Source organism: Lolium rigidum, chromosome 3 (assembly GCF_022539505.1).
Source record: "Lolium rigidum isolate FL_2022 chromosome 3, APGP_CSIRO_Lrig_0.1, whole genome shotgun sequence".
In the NCBI taxonomy this organism is placed as follows: domain Eukaryota; kingdom Viridiplantae; phylum Streptophyta; class Magnoliopsida; order Poales; family Poaceae; genus Lolium; species Lolium rigidum.
This window is the reverse complement of record NC_061510.1, coordinates 383,255,146-383,271,964: the sequence shown is the minus strand read 5'-3', so window position 1 is coordinate 383,271,964 and position 16,819 is coordinate 383,255,146. Positions and strand designations below refer to the sequence as shown.

Below are 16,819 nucleotides of genomic sequence, written 5' to 3'. Positions count from 1 at the left end.
GATCCCGGGCTGGACTTCTTCCTTCATGATCAACAGCAACTGGGCCGCCCGATGGGCCACATGCCTCATCACCATCTGTGGGCCACCCGGGCATGCCGGATCTAGGCACTGTCGATGGTACACCCATGAAGTATACCCACAACACTGGGACTACCTATTAGCGATAGACCGCTTAGGGTAGCGGACTGGGGCTTCCTCCCGGAGGTCGTGGCTCATAGGGTCGAACCATGGCAGGGGTTGTACCTGGGGGCGGCGGGGCGCCTGGAGCTTACCAACTCCTGCCTGTCTAGCCTGCCTTTGTTCGCAAGGAGCATGTACCTGCTCCATGACGGCACGCATAAGGCTATGGATAGACCGCGCTCACGCTTCTTTTGGGAGGGCGTGGGCGACAAACGCAAGTACCACATGGTGGACTGGGCCACGGTTTGTAAACCCAAGGTGCTGGGGGGCCTTGGGGTGATGAACACCAAGTCCATGAATATCTCCCTAATGGTGAAATGGATTTGGAAGCTCTATCAAGGGGCGGAAGGTCTTTGGGCAGACTTGATCAGGGCGAAGTACCTGCGAGGTAGGGATCTCTATGCAGGGGAGGTACCAACTCATGGCTCACAGTTTTGGAATGCGATACAAAAGGTCAAATGGCATTTCAAGCTGGGGGCAAAACATAGGGTTCGAAACGGGAGAAGAACTTATTTCTGGACAGACTGGTGGACGGGCAACGGACCTCTTAGGGCGAGATTTCCCAGACTCTTCAGCTGCTGTGAGTCGCCTTTCATCACCGTCCATGGAGCAAGGGTGCTCGATGGGGTGCCAGGGGAATGGCGCCTCCGCTTCAGGCGACAATTTGGCCTGGCCGAAACTGTGGAGTGGGACAACTTGTGCAGGGAGGTACAGGGACTACCTACTAGCACGGAAGACGACGAGGTCTCATGGGCCTTGGAGCCTTCCGGTTTATATTCCACTTCCTCTGTTTATGCTAGGCTGGCGCAAGGGGCGGCGACCGCATCGTTCAAAGATGTGTGGAGAACCAGAGTACCACCAAAGATTAAGGTGTTCCTCTGGCAATTGATCCGTGGGCGGCTGCCCTCGGGAGAGCAGTTGCTTAAGCGGCATGGTCGTTCCAATGGAACGTGTGCGCTTTGCGGGGCCTGGGAGGACTGCAACCACATCTTCTTCACCTGCCCATCCGCAAGACTTATGTGGGCTGGGGTGAGGGAGCTCCTTTCGTGTGACTGGAACCCGGCAGGGGCAGGGGACTTCATCGCACTCTCTCAGGGATTGTCTAACCCCCTCCGTAGGCTAGCTTGGTTCACGTTTGCGGCTCAATGCTGGACGCTTTGGAACATACGTAATAAGCTAGCCATTGAGGGAAGGCTGATCGGCAACCGGCTGACATCTTCTACCAATTGTCTTTACATATGCAGTGTTGGAGGGTTCTGGTCAGACCGAGGGACAGGGATTTGCTGGACTTCGCGGTGGGCGGCGTCAGGAGGCTCTACGCTCGGACGCGGTCTGAGTCGACATGAGGACGACATCTCGACCTTGATCATCTACGACGACCTTTGGGGCATGCGATGGGCCCGAGATGTGGGTGCTCTGTCATGTTATGTTTCGCTGGGAGCTGATTGTGTGGGCTTGTCTCAGAACATCTTTTATCATTTGTGTGTGCGGTGTGGTGTTGTACCGAACCTTACTTATGTGTGGTTTTATATATAAAGTTGGGCCGGAGGGCCTTCTATTTAAAACAAACCTTTTGCCGTATTTCATAAAGCATATAATTAGATGGTAAGAAATTTCATGGAGAAAACATTATCAGAGTAGAAAGACTAATCAGGCGGTGAAAATATCTGGAGCCTTCAGCAAATTGAAAACTAACTAAATTTGAGTCATCTAATAATCATCCAATGATCAGTATTGTCACCGTGTTCAGCGGTAAAATACTGTCAGCCCGCTCAGCCTCCACCGCGTTCCGCCTCACCCATGTTCCACTAACTCTGTGCGTCGTCTCTGCCTCCAAATCATCCTCAGAAGGAAACTGGTTGACAATTGGTTTCCCCACCTTGCTAACAGATCAGCTCAAAACGAAATCCCCTCAATCGAGACTCAACTTCCTCTTCATCAATTGGCAAGCCGCAGCTATACATCATCTTGCACGCCGCCTCCCCATCCAATTAATCCTAGCGATCGGCACGACCAGCCATCGCTGACATCGGGCCCCTCCTCAAAGGGCTGCATCAGCGGTCACGGCCACCAGCGAGGCTGCGGCCTTCCTCTAGGAAACAACGTTAACATGAGCGATGGCAAGCAGACTCGCGTGAGGTTCGTCTATTTCTCCCCTATGATTTTCTTGCCAGTTCGAGAAAAGTTTTGGGGACTAGAGTTGGTGTTGTCACGTCTGTCACCACCCACCGCCGCAGCGACGCCCCTGACCAACGCGGCTCTCGCCGTTCCGCCTCCACGTCGTCGTGTTCCAGAATGCCGCCTCCCTGCCCGTCGTGAGGACGCTTCCGCACCGTACCCAACTCAATGGCGTTTGGCTCCCCCAAGGCGGCGGGTTCTCATCCCTACTAGATTTAGATGTGCGCCTTGGCGCACGATTTCGTGAAATTCTCGCCAATTAACAATTTGTATAGACGAAAACCTAGGTGAAAAATGATAATACTTGTTCGATATGAGTAAAGATGAAATATTATGCAAGAGCACCAGCAAAAATCATAGGAGAGTAAATCTGACAGTTAAATTCTATGAAAGCAGAGAGCTTTAAAATTACACGAACAACTCAGGATCACAAGACAAATATGTAGACACAGAAGATAGATATATATGATCTATAGTAAGCCGGAGTGCATAAAAATACGGATGTACCAATAAGTAATCACTAGTAGGAAAAGACTCATTAGTGGCGCACCAAAAAAGCTATTCTGTGGCGCATGGACGGTGCACCACAGAATTCTCGCCACAAAATAAGAATTTTGTGGCGTACATGCCGTGGCGCACCGGCGGGTGGTGCGCCACAGATTTTTTTTTGAAATTAAAGAAAAAATGGCGGCCAAATCTAGATCTGGATCTGGGGCCGCCAATTTTTTTAAAAAATTTCGCTGAAAGATCGCCGGAGGTGGGTGGTTGGGTGGGTTGGGTGGGTTGGGTGGGTGGGGTGGAGGAGGAGGCCGGCCGGAGGAGGTGGTGGTGGAGTAGGAGGTGGTGGTGGTGGTGGTGGAGGTGGTGGTGGTGGTGGTGGTGGTGGAGGAGGTGGTGGTGGAGGGTGGTGGTGGTGGTGGTGGTGGTGATGGTGGTGGAGGAGGTGGTGGTGGAGGAGGAGGATGTTGGTGGTGGAGGAGGAGAAGGTGGCCGCCGAAGGAGGAGGAGAAGGTGGTGATCGCCGGAGGAGGTGGTCACCGGAGTAGTAGGAGGAGGAGGAGGAGGCCGGCGGGAGGAGGAGGTGGTGGTGGTGGTGGAGGAGAGGAGGAGGAGAAGTGGAGGAGGAGAAGTTTGCATCCAAGGAGGAGAAGTGAGGAGAATTGGTGGAGAAGTGGAGGAGGCTTGGGCGGCAGAAAATTCAAATTTCGGAGCTTAATTTTGTGGCGCATGGACACTTGGTGCGTCACAGATTTTTTTTTCTTCGAATTTTCTATTTTGCAGCAAAAAAACTTTATTTTACCGTAACTTTTTACTCTTTTCGAATTTGAGGATTCTAAAAATTGTCTCAAGAACTAAGGATGTTAGTGTTGCTCACATTTAGCTATATTTGAAGACAACAAACCTATTAAGCAGCACCATATTACCAACAAATGTTGTTTGCATGGTTCTTCAAAGGAAATAATAGCACTAATGATGGTACCGTTTCTACCACACCATATTAAAGCATGTTAGTACAAAAAAAGTAATAATTCAGTGAGTTGATAATGGTGAGACACTAATCATGTTTCTTATGGCTACGACTCGACAGTGTATCATGGCGTGACATTATCACCAGTGCATATGCATAGAAATACATGTAAATTTCCATGCACGTGCGGCCTTCTGAGAACAAAAACAATATAAAACCATGTTGATGAAAAGCAAAGTAGAAAACAGAAAACACCAAAGCTGAAAGTGTTTGAATTGTTCTCCTATAAAAACAATTTTGCAAATCATTCAAACTTGAATGATTTTGATATAAACAGATAAGTTTCTTTTTCTAAACATTCTGATATCTTATTTGCGTTTTTGTGATGATATATGAATTATTTATGATTTTCACAAACTTGAATATTTTCAGGAAAATTGAAAATTGCAGAAACGGAAAGAGTCCTTTAAATTCTCTGAAAAGGTCTGACTGACTGGGAAGCATTGAGTTAAGATGTAGCCATCCTACCATCATGCATGACTTAGCAATGCCCCCTCAGAGAATGATCCGGCCAAGGTATTTTTGCCGGCATCGCAGGCTTGAAGCATATATCATTTTTCATATGTAGTACAAACGAACTCTCATTAAATCAGTATAACCATTTTTCATATGTATGCGGGTACTATCTACCTAGCAAAACGAAATGAGAAGCGAATTCAGACTGAAGATTTTGCCTCATTAGCGTGATTTTTTTTTTGGGAAATAGCATCTAAGCATCTTTAGTATAAATATTGATAAGTTGGCACTTTTCTTAACTTACACATACCAATCATATGTTAAGACCAGGATAATTATAATTAATTAAATTTAGGTCTAATACAATAATCTATGAGCCATGCAAGGCTAAAATGTACTTTCTAAAATCTATGAAAAAAGAAGAGAAAATCCTTAGCATACATGCTCAAATAATTTGTGCATGAGTTTCTTTGTGGTTGATAATGAAGACCCATATGTATAGTTAAAGGGCAGGGCTTAGCATATCAATTTTACATGGTAGCAGCCTAGCAGGACATGAAAATCCTTTTCAGGGATCCAAAAACTAATCAGAATCATTTATATACAACTTACTTCAACCTTTTGCCACTTAGGGAGAAGTAGCCATATCGATTATATAAACTTAGGGGCATTTGTTTTATATAAGTCGCTATTCTAAAAAATATAGAACATGTGGAGTGTCATATACTGGCATCTCCATGAAGACAGAGGTATTACTACATGTCTCAAGCCTTAAACTATAAGCTTGTTATGTCAATTGGACATGCTGCATTGCTTAAAGATCAGCTAAAACAAAGTTGCAGGCAATACAAACTATATGTTTCAATACAATCGATATTAATGAAAAAGGCAAAAATCATACCATGCCAGCTCAACAACAATATTCCTATATAAAAGTTATTGGGTTCTGATGATAACTCTAAACTTTGTAGGTTTCCTATCAAATAAAGAGCCGAAATTTGGATGTAAAAAGAAGCTACAATATAACTATTAGGACTGGTGCAAGAAAATGCTGGCCAAAACAACAATTATGCTGACCTAAATAATCTCCTTGCCCGTCCTATCAAATAAGACCAGCTCAATTTTGAATTGGTATCTTCGTGATATTACTATATTTGTTTTATTGAAAAATGTCATTAAAAGACTTCAAAGCTAATCAAAAAAAGGAGATCTAAGAGCGACAACTCATCGGCGCTCTTGAGCACCTGTGAGCTTGTTTTTTGAAAAAAATGAAAATAGTTCTTTTCGGTCTAAAATTTCAGCCAAAAAATACGTAGATAGATATATACATAGATATTGTACGTCTGGAATTTAATTTTAAAATATGTTATATTTTGGGAAATATAAAAAAGATAAATTTATGACAGTATATAGCCACTATATACGTGTATTTTTCTCAGAAATTTGTTCACAGGTCAAAAGATTACGTGTTTTCTACCGAAACTTTGCATGGATATACACAACATATATATGTATTCCCAAAATAAAATTTGAATTTTTTTGAAACTCAAAAATACAAATTTAATTTTTTTTTCAAAAAGAGGGCACATTGTGCCCAGGTGCACTGAATTTGCTTCCAAGATCTAAAAGACTCTTGTTAGTATTTTTCCATCTCAATTTCTGCAACCACATGGTTTTTGATTGACAGGTACTTGTGGGTGTGGTATTGCAATCTCAAAATTTGCGTGTGTCTTGGTCAATAGAATCCATCCCATCTCTCTTCAATAACATTCATCCGTAAATTTTCTGCTAGACTAAGAATACATGTCTACAACAGAGCATGCCCACAAATAATGACATAATTGTGTGCACCAACTCTCGAATGTCGGTACAGCTCAACCTCCTACGCACAGGGTCATTATTCTTCTCCACCATGTCACACTTCTTATATAAGGTTTTTTTTTCCATTGCTACCTCTTTCTTATAAATGGCAATTGTATGCTGAAATGACATTGCCCAAACGTGTCGATGGAAAATGGAAAAGAGGATTAGGAATGGTAGGCAATGGAAGCACCAAAAACAGTGCTGTCCTATGTTTCCGTTTGCACAAAGTGATATGCATATCACTGCTATATCTCGATGTGGTCATGCTGTTAGTAACATCCAGTTAGAATCAATCGAAAAGAGAGGGTCTTCCGGAACATGTCTACCATGTCACGGATCATCTTACACAAAAACAAGAATGATGCGCTTCCTGGATTGGGACCACGGCGAATCATCTCAGATTCCTCAGGTTCGAAGAGCAAGCTCGTGCTCGTAGGTCCAGTGTGTCGCCAGTTATATCTCTTATCTTGCTTTCCTGTACTCGAACTTGCTCTTTATTAATATATTGTGACAAACCTTTTGCCGTCTTTCATAAAGCATACAGTTAGATGGTAAGAAATTTCATGGAGGAAGCATTATCAGAGTAGAAAGACTAAACTGGCCGGTGAAAATATATGGAGCCTTGAGCAAGCGGAAAACTAACTGAATATATGAAGTAAGCGTGGGCCACGAAGATCTGGCAACGGGGGGTTTGCGTGGCCATTGGGACAGCTAGTTGTTTGCTATGCATTAACAATCTTATTGGATAGAGTTGGCCATCTATCTGCTACACCAAAACCTGACATATGTATGATTAGCAAGGCCAGTGTTTGAGCATGCATATGCTACGAACACCGATGTCCAAGTAATCTTTCCTAAAGCAGGAGTTAAAGCTACAAGTAATTGTGCATTCAGTTGATTTATGTGTATCAGTTTCATGTACATGAAATTACGAGAGGAGAACCATTCAAATAGAGATTCAACATGTGGCTGGATGGTTAGGAAAGTAGTGTCCATATCCATATATGATGCAGGTGCACCATGTGCGACCGCACAGGACCTCCAGTTTTTATTTTCAGCTATTACCTAGTACTAGTCCTAAGTTTAGTTGTGCCTAATTTATTTGATTGAGTCATTGACCCACTCCACGCTTCCACCGCTTCAGAAATTGCCCACATGCCAATACTCACGATCGTCTTCTCTCTTTTCTCGTTCATCTCTTTGATTTGTTGATGCAATAAACAGATGCAAGGTCTGTTGCAGTCACCATCTATTTATTTAGTATTGTCATCTCAATTTCTCATCTCCGAATCTCTATGCACCGCTTCTTTCGATCTGGCGACCCCTTGACTGATTGTTTCCGCACCTGAAATTCAGGCGCATCAATTCGTGTTGGAGGCCTCGCCAGAGTGCTTGGTCGCTGATTTTTCAAGAGGAGGAGGGCTGGATCCTGGAGTAATCACAGTAACCAGAGACACATGCTGACACCTTGACACTTCCAAAATCAATCAAAGGTTGCTTCAACTCATTTGGCTATTTTGTTTCCATGTTCTATTTTTGATACATGTTATTTGCCTTCTAGTTTCATTTTCTGTATTATCTCCTAAGTTCTAATTGTAGATTCTATCTCAAGGAATGCTAGAAGGATGTCCCGTTTCTGCTAAAGAATGGAGGACTTTTGAATTCTGAGATTGCTTTTCCGTAAGATGTAATTCATCCAAAAAATTATACCACCAACCTGATAATAAATATGATACAAAACCCCGTTTCTAATTAATAATGGTCGCGTTGAGGGCCCAATTTTTTTTGTTTCGTACCGGGCCTCTGTTTTCTCGGGTACAGCCTTAGCAGTGTCACCCCTAACCCATCAGGTATTAAACCCCAGAACAGTTTGGTGTCTCATAAAATGCGGAATATTCTTCAGTGGGAGGCGACGTTCCCGTCAATAGCGAGGTGACTGTGATGGATTTGTCAATCACAAGACCCGTCAAATCATTTTTTTTACTCAGTCTCTCAGAGGTGCTCATAGGGATAGAGTGTGATACGGGCTGGATTAGTTTCTTTGACTCGGTCTCGGATATGCTCATAGAGATAGGATGTGCGTGTGCGCGTTCAAGATAGTACCCACTGTTAATACTACAAATAAACATGGACCCTTGATCTTCCAAATTGTATGGCCCATATAGAAATAGCGGTACCATAAAGTCACTTGGAAGCACGGACATCGGGTCTGTCCCCTCCGCACTCCCATTATTTAGGGCATCTCCAACACGGAGACCCAAACCCAAAAACGGAGACCATTTTGGTCCGTTTGGGTAAAAAAACGTCCCAACGCGTAGACCCAATGCAAAACGGACGGCCATAAAGTCCGGCGCGACCCAAACCTGACTTAAATTTGGGCGGACTTTGTGTCTTTCCGGCTGGCTCGGGACAGCTCCGCACGTCCGTTTTTATCCGCATGGCCCCACATGTTCTCTCTCCCGTGTCTTCTTTTTCCCATGGATCTGGCCGGAATAGCCACCGGAGTTCGGCTGGCCTGGCCAGCTGCAGCCACCGCCCACACATGGAGCACCCTGGCGCCGAGTTCTCCTTTTTTTCATCCCTACCGTAAGTTGCCGCTGCCAAAACGAGCTCCGGCGGCAAAGCTCGTCGACGGCGACGCGCACGGGCGCCGGCCGCTCGCCACGCCGGCGCAAGCACGGCCGCCTGTCGCGCGAGCCACAGGCGGGGGCGAGTGCGCGCGGGCACGGTCGCCGCACGCGCTGCTGCAGCTTCGCACGTTGGAGCTGGCCGCCCCACGCCGCTGCGGAGCCGCGCGCGACTGTAGCTCCGCCCGGGCCGCGCCCGCCCGGACGCTGCCTCGCGCCGCCCCGTGCCTCTTCGCGCCCCGCCAAGACGCGAGCCCCGCTGGCCACGCCTCGGGCCGCCGTCCCGCCTCGCCAACGCCGCGCGGGGCCAGGGCCGGCCGCGCCACGCCACGCCACCGCGGGCGCCGGCCGCACGGGCACGGGGCTGGCCGCGTCTCGCCTCGCCCGTCGCCGGCCTCGCCACACCGCGCAGGGGGCTCGCGCCTTGCCGCGCCTCGACGCCGCCCGTCCGTGCCGCCCCGTGCCACGCCTCGACGCCGCCCCGTCCGTGCCGCGCCTCGGGCCGCCGCCGTCGCAGGCCCGCGCCCGGCTCGCGCCGCGCCTCGCCTCGCGCGCCCGGGGCCGCGCTGCGCCCGGACGCCGCGCCCGCGGGGGAGGGCAGGGAGGAGCGGGGCACGGCTGGACGCCTGCGCCCGGACGCCGCGCCCGCGGGGAAGGGAGCGGGGCACGGGCTCGGGCTCGCGCGGGGCTCGCCATCGCCGGCCGCGCCGCGCCCACGCCGTCGCCGGCCTCACCACGCCCACGCCCGCCTCGCACCTGCGCACCGCCGGCCGCGCCGCGCCCACGTCGTCGCCGGCCTCGCCACGCCCACGCCCGCCTCGCACCTGCGCAGCGCCGGCCTCTGCCTCTGTTTGTTCTAGTTTTGGGTTTTTTTTTTAACAAGTTTTGGGTTTAGATCGCACGTAGCGTTGGGGATTAAAAAAGTAGCCGGATCTGTGTGAGCGTCCGGGCGACATCCGCGTGTTCGCGTGGCGACCCAAACGATCCGAAACCGACGTCCGTTTGGGTCGGTGCGATGCCCTTAGAGCAGGTCTAACAGACCCCGTAAAAGGGGCAAACCCGTATAATAACCGCCGGTTTGAGGGTTTCGCGTCTACCCGGCCGTCTAGCACGCCCCGTAAAACGGCCCCCGAATCGATTTTTGCTGTTTTCGAGTACGGGCGGGTCCTCGCCCCTACTTGTGCGGGGTGGGAGCGGGGATAGTGGGCGAAGCCAGCATCCCAATTCCGAAAGCGCGCGCGGACATTTCAGTTCCCCCACCCGTTTTCCCCGCGCGCCGCCGCCGCCACCGCGCGCCGCCGCCGCAATCCGTCAGATCCGCCGCCACCCGTGCCCCTCCGCCGTCCGCCCAGCCTCGTCGAGGTTCTTCGACGCCCGCCGCACCTCCGCCGCACCCCCGCCGAAGTTCCGCGTCCGTCCGCACCGCCACACGCCCGCCGCACCTCCGCCGCACCTCGGTGAGTATTCCGCCGCGTTCTTCTTCGTTGCCGCCGGTAAATTGGTCGGATTTGGGGCTGATGTATGGTACACCGTGGTAGATGGCTTCGGAGGATGTGCACATGGCGGATTTGGACGCGACGTCCACCGATTGGTCGTCGTCGGATGATTCCGACATCGACGATTTGCTCAACGACGACGACACGGAGATGATGGTGCTGCTCTTCGGCTTGAAGCAAACGGAGGACCGCATGAAGCTGCTGGATCAGCGGAAAGGATCCGTGATGGGGCGTATGTGCATTCCGCGGAACCGCGCCGTCGGCCACGAGCAGACTGATGCAAGATTACTTCGCCGAGGTACCGACCTATCCTCCCCGCCTCTTCCGTAGACGGTACCGAATGCGTAGGACTTTGTTCGAGAAAATCGTCAAAGATTGCGAGGCAAATTGCGATTATTTCAAGCAAAGAAGAAATGCTGCCCAAGTCATGGGATTTAGCCCATACCAAAAAATTTCTGCCGCCATGAGGGTTATTGCATACGGTATACCAGCAGATTATACCGATGAGTACCTTCGCATTGGTGTGCAAACAACCACGGATTGCGTGCGTATGTTTGCCAAGATGGTGATCAAGTTGTATGGAGAGAAGTATCTCCGAGCTCCAAATGAGGATGATACAAAAAGGCTCATGGAGATCAATGAAAAGAGGGGTGGCCGGGGATGCTTGGTAGTTTGGATTGCATGCATTGGACATGGAAAAATTGTCCAAAAGCATGGCATGGCATGTATTGTGGCAAAAGCCGTGATGCTACCATTGTTCTTGAAGCTGTGGCCTCTCAAGACTTATGGATTTGGCATGCTTTTTTGGATTGCCGGGGACACTCAACGATATCAACATCTTGAATAGATCCCCTTTGTTTAAAAGACTAGTTAAGGGTGATGCTCCACCTTGTAACTACAAAGTTATGAACAATGAGTACACCATGGGGTACTATCTCACAGATGGTATTTACCCTAACTATGCAACCCTTGTCAAGTCCATAAAAGAGAAAAAGGACAGGCCTTTGACAAGAAAGGAAGCTTGCTTCACCAGAAATCAAGAGGCATGCCGCAAGGATATTGAGAGAGCTTTTGGTGTCCTTCAAGCAAGGTTTGCAATTGTCGGGGGTCCTGCTAGGTTTTGGGACAAGGAAACTCTTGTTGATGTCATGACATGTTGTGTGATTCTTCACAACATGATCATTGAAGATGAAAGCGGTTTAAACTTGCCATGTTTCTATGACAATGTTGGCACCCGAGTGCAGCCCGAGAGGAACCCTGATCGGCTTGAAGCTTTTCTTGCAGCTCATCGAGGCATTGAAAATGCCGAGACTCATCACCAGCTCACCCAAGATCTGATTGATCACCATTGGCAGTTGCATGGCCAATGATTTTTTACATTCATTTCCCATTGTTGTATGTGTGAAACATTCATTTCCTATTTGTTGTATGTGTGAAACATTTGTTATTTGTTTAATTCTTCCATTAGAACATTTGTTGACATTTCCGAGAAACATTATTGTAATAATTAAGACGATTATTGTGTGATGTAAAACATTTATTTTATGTGAATGGTGTGTTGGTTCTAATATGCAATTTGTCAAAAAACCCTGTTTTGAGGGGCCAAAAACTCGGGCGAGCTAGCAGAGCTCGTATCTCACCCCGTAAAACAGAATATTCTGTTTTACGGGGTGGGGATACGGGCTCTGCTAGCTCGCCCGAGTTTTGGCCGACGAAATCCGGATACAGGGGCCCTTTACTCGTGTTATACGGGGCGAAAAAATACGGGGCCTGTTAGACATGCTCTTAGCCCGTAAAGCATTGTCGCGCCACCTCAACAATGGAGAATAGGGTGAAGTGCAATTTTTCAGGTGCTCAGTGCTGCGTCAGACTTCTGACTAAGGTACTGTTGCTAGGCCTTGCTGGAGCCTTTTACTTGATGCTGATGTCCGCCATCATCAGAGCAAACATTCTTGGGTCCGTTGTAGTGAATGTCCGTGTTCACATTTGCGCGCTTCCAATTGGTAGGGAGCTTCAGATGATCGTCATAGAAGGCCAGAGTCATTGCCAACCTAATGCTTTCCCTGAAAATGGATGTTTGATAGGACCGAAGATGTGTTATAAACTTATAATATAAATTAGCTGAATTATATTTTTTTTTGAAATGGGGTGTGTCCCGGCCTCTGCATCGATTGATGCATACAGCCTTTTATTAGTAAAGCGATCATTCAAAGTTTACAACTCAAATGTCATCGAGGATCGATACAAGAATCAACCATCGAAAAATAAGAAAAAACAAGAGAAAGCTGCTACGCAGATGAAGCATCATGTAATCTCTTAATAGGCCGCCAAGTAGTCTGGTAGAAAATATCCTGGGCAACCATTAGAAGGCGGTTGCATCCAGAAATCATGGATTCCCGCTGATCCTCCGGGAGTAAGAAACGCCAAAGCTGGATCCAGTGAGCCATAGTGTGAATAACCTGCAAAAAATTAGTAGTGTCTTTTTTGTGAAAAACACTATCATTTCTGCAATTCCAAATTGACCAACATAAAGCTGAAACACCAATACGAATCCTAGCTTTATCTGTTTTGTCAGTTCGATTAAGTCAATTCCCAAACATATTTGTGACATTGGCTGGAGGTGGAATGTTATATGCAGAAAACACCACCCGCCAAATAAGCCTAGCAAAAGGGCAGGAAATAAACAAATATTCAACTGATTCCTCGGCGTCACAGAAGGAGCATTTTGCATTACCATTCCAATTCCGCTTTGCTGGATTATCTCGGGTCAAAAGGACTTTCTTACTAAGGAACCACATAAAGATTTTTGTTTTCAGAGGGATTTTTATTTTCCAAAGATACTTAAGAAGATATGTTGTATGTCCATTAATCATATCACCATACATAGATTTAACAGTAAATCTTCCTGAAGATGTTAGCTCCCAAACGAACCTATCTTGGTTCTCATTAAGATTTATTTCCATTAATCTCTGCCATAGGTTCACCCATTGATCCCATTTATTGCCAACCAACCTTCTCCGAAAATCAATATTTAACGGAGTTGAACTCATAACATTGGCCACCGTATCATGTTTACGATGAACAATATTATATAATTGGGGATATTGAGATGCAAGGGTCTGCTCACCTAACCATCTATCTTCCCAAAAATGCACTCCTTCTCCCGAACCAACTTCAAATTTCTCTCTGCTAAAGAATTCTCCTTTAACTTTCATTAAGCCTTTCCAGAAAGGTGAATCAGTAGGCTTACATTCAACTTCAGCCAAGGTTTTCTGAGAAAGGTACTTGTTTTTTAAAAGTTGTTGCCATAGCCCTTCTTCAGAGAGAAGCTTATAGAGCCATTTGCTAAGCAGGCAAGAATTTTTAATTTCCAGTACTTCAATTCCTAGACCACCTTGGTCTTTGGGTCTGCAAATTAAGTTTCACTTAGTTAGCCGATATTTCTTTTTATTTTCCTCACATTGCCAAAAGAAACGTGATCGGAAAAAATCTAATATTTTCCTTACCCTTTTAGGTATGTCAAAGAAAGATAGCATAAACATCAGCAAGCTAGTAAGAACTGAGTTAATCAATACAAGACGATCCCCATATGATAACATCTTTCCAGCCCAACACCCAAGCTTTTTCTCAAAACGACTCTCCACTAAGTTCCATTCAGAGTTTTTTAACTTTCTATAATGAATTCGAATACCCAAATACCTGAATGGTAAAGAACCAGATTCACAACCAAAAATTTGTTTATACTGTTCCTCCTCTTCCTTAGCCTTGCCAAAACAGAAAATCTCACTTTTGTGAAAGTTGATTTTTAATCCTGACAATTTTTCGAATAAACGTAATATAAGTTTCATATTTACGGCTTTTTCAAAGTCATGCTCCATAAAAAGTATCGTATCATCAGCATATTGTAGTATAGAAATTCCTCTTTCAACTAGATGAGGAATAAGACTTCCTATCTGTCCATCCTCCTTCGCCCGTGCTATTAGGATGGCCAACATATCTGCAATAATGTTGAATAATAACGGTGACAGTGGATCTCCCTGTCTAAGACCCTTTCTAGTTTGGAAGTAGTGTCCAATGTCATCATTGACCTTGATTCCTACACTTCCTCCTTTAACAAATTGTTCGATGAGTTGACACCATTTGGGATCAAAACCTTTCATACGCATGACTTGTTGAAGAAAAGGCCATTTCATCTTATCATATGCCTTCTCAAAATCAATTTTAAATATCACACCATCCATTTTCTTCCGATGAAGTTCATGAATGGTTTCATGTAAGACAACTACTCCTTCGAGTATATGTCGTCCTGGCATGAAAAAGCTGACTGTGTGGGACTAATGACTGTTTCGGCAACAGTGTTAGCTCTTATAGTAGCGACTTTAGTGAATATTTTAAAACTAACATTAAGAATACAGATAGGTCTAAATTGCTGGATTTGAACCGCATTCTCCCTTTTAGCCGACAAGGTAATAACACCAAAGTTTAATTTGAACAACTGCAATTTCCCTATGGAGTTGATAGAACATTGACATTAAATCACCCTTGATAACTTCCCAGAAGGTTTGGTAGTGAATTATAAATATGATTTACTGTATAATACTTTTTTTTTCGAGATGGGAGCTTATAGCCCCAGCCTCTGCATCTAGGAGATGCACACAGCCGTTTTATTAAAGCATAGTTGCAGAGTATCAAACATCCAGTAATCTGTTATTACACCCCGCTCACGGGTCAATCAAAGTGGCTGTAAAAATCAGCCAACGAAAAAGAGATGAAACCAAAAGAAGTCTAATTGCCATCTCCAATGCGTCTAGATTGCAACCACCCTGGCTGAAGATAGCCCGAACGACCGCCATCAAACGATTGCATCCGGTATTCAAAGGTTCCCGCTGCTCTACAGGGAGAAGGTATGACCATAGGTGAATCAATGAAGCCGCCCTGTGAATAACCTGTAAGAAGTTTGGATTAACACACCTATTAAAAACGACCTCATTCCGACAATTTCAAATTGTCCAAACTAAAGCACAAACCCCAATGCGGATTCGTTCCTTTGTTTTTTTATCAATCTCATTTAACCAATTACCAAACAAATTAGTTATATTCATGGGTGGAGGTATATTGAAAGTAAAATGCACTACTCTCCAAACTAAACGAGAAAAATGACAATCAATGAAAAGGTGATCTATTGTTTCTCTTTGATCTATTAGTTATATTACTGTATAATATATGCCAATGATTGAAATTTTTTCCCAGAACTCAACCAAGTCACTGACCCTGAATTAGCTAGGTTGACAATCTTGGCCCATAACATGATAGAGTCAATCAGATTCCTCTTCAGATTAGGTGGATCCACAATCAGCACATCAAAATCAAGTAAGCACGCGTCCTTGTCAAAAGGTCCAGCTTATACATAACCTTTTGGAGCTGTTCTTTGAACAGCATTAAGAACATCCATACTGATGTAATCACCAAGGTGCTTGCTACAGTCTTCAGCAGCACCAATGGCATGACTGCCTAAATCAATGCGAACAAGATCTTCAATTCTTCCCTGGGTAGGAGAGTGATGTGCATGTAAGTTCATTCGAAGATACTGAGAAAATGCTTACTTGGGTATAACACATTGTTATTCTATTATCTTCTGAATTCGATCTGCATGCTCAAAAGCATCTCATGTCCTATGCCCAATTCATCAAAGAACTTATATATAACCCTGGCAATATGATCCTCTTACAATATGCAGTTCTGTATTGTTGCTTTACTGATTCAAAGCAGTGGTAAGGGGGTTGGGGTGCTCATTTTCAGTTAAACCCGTGTCATGCAAAGTAAAGGCTGGTAATTCTTCAAGTATTTGACAATACTAATGCAAACCAGCTGATACAAACTTCTTGGATAAACTTTATGATGTGCAACTAGGGCACTCCATGTAAATGACATCAACTATTTCTCTCTATCACATGTTATAAAAAGGGAGAGAGCAAACAGGGTGTATGATGATAGACCTATCGTTTGGCAAAAAGTCTTAATGGTATCAATGACTGCTTTTCCAGAAGTTCAGTAATAGGTTCGAGTAAATAGACTAGATGTATGCATAGTACCTTTACAATTGAGTCTGCTGAGATATAAACATATCTCTTTCGCAAGAGCTGAGTCGATACGATAATGATTGGTGAGACTTCATCGTGGAATGCCCAAATAAAGTTTCCTTCTGGAGTGGAAACATTTAGCTTATCCATGATTTGGTTTTGACTGAAGAGACAAACAAGGATGAGGACAGACTAATTCCAATGAGAATATGAACATTTTAATTTGCGTGCTCTCAGCTAGTAATGGTAACGTTTGAATATACTTCTAAATAAATATGAGCTCGGGTTGGCCAAAATATGAGCTGTGCTTATGCTTCTCAAATATACTTCTAAATAAATAGAAGTAGTGCTTTTGACTTTGCTGAAAGGCATCAGTCTACTGAGTACAACATTCTAGTGATCTTTTGGTAA

The 16,819-nt window shown here is 45.5% G+C and overlaps 1 pseudogene; it reads right to left on the bottom strand.

Annotated features, from left to right (window-relative positions):
- Positions 1–12,174: 12,174 nt before the first annotated feature.
- On the bottom strand, positions 12,175–16,800 carry LOC124697542 (annotated as a pseudogene).
- Positions 16,801–16,819: the final 19 nt, after the last annotated feature.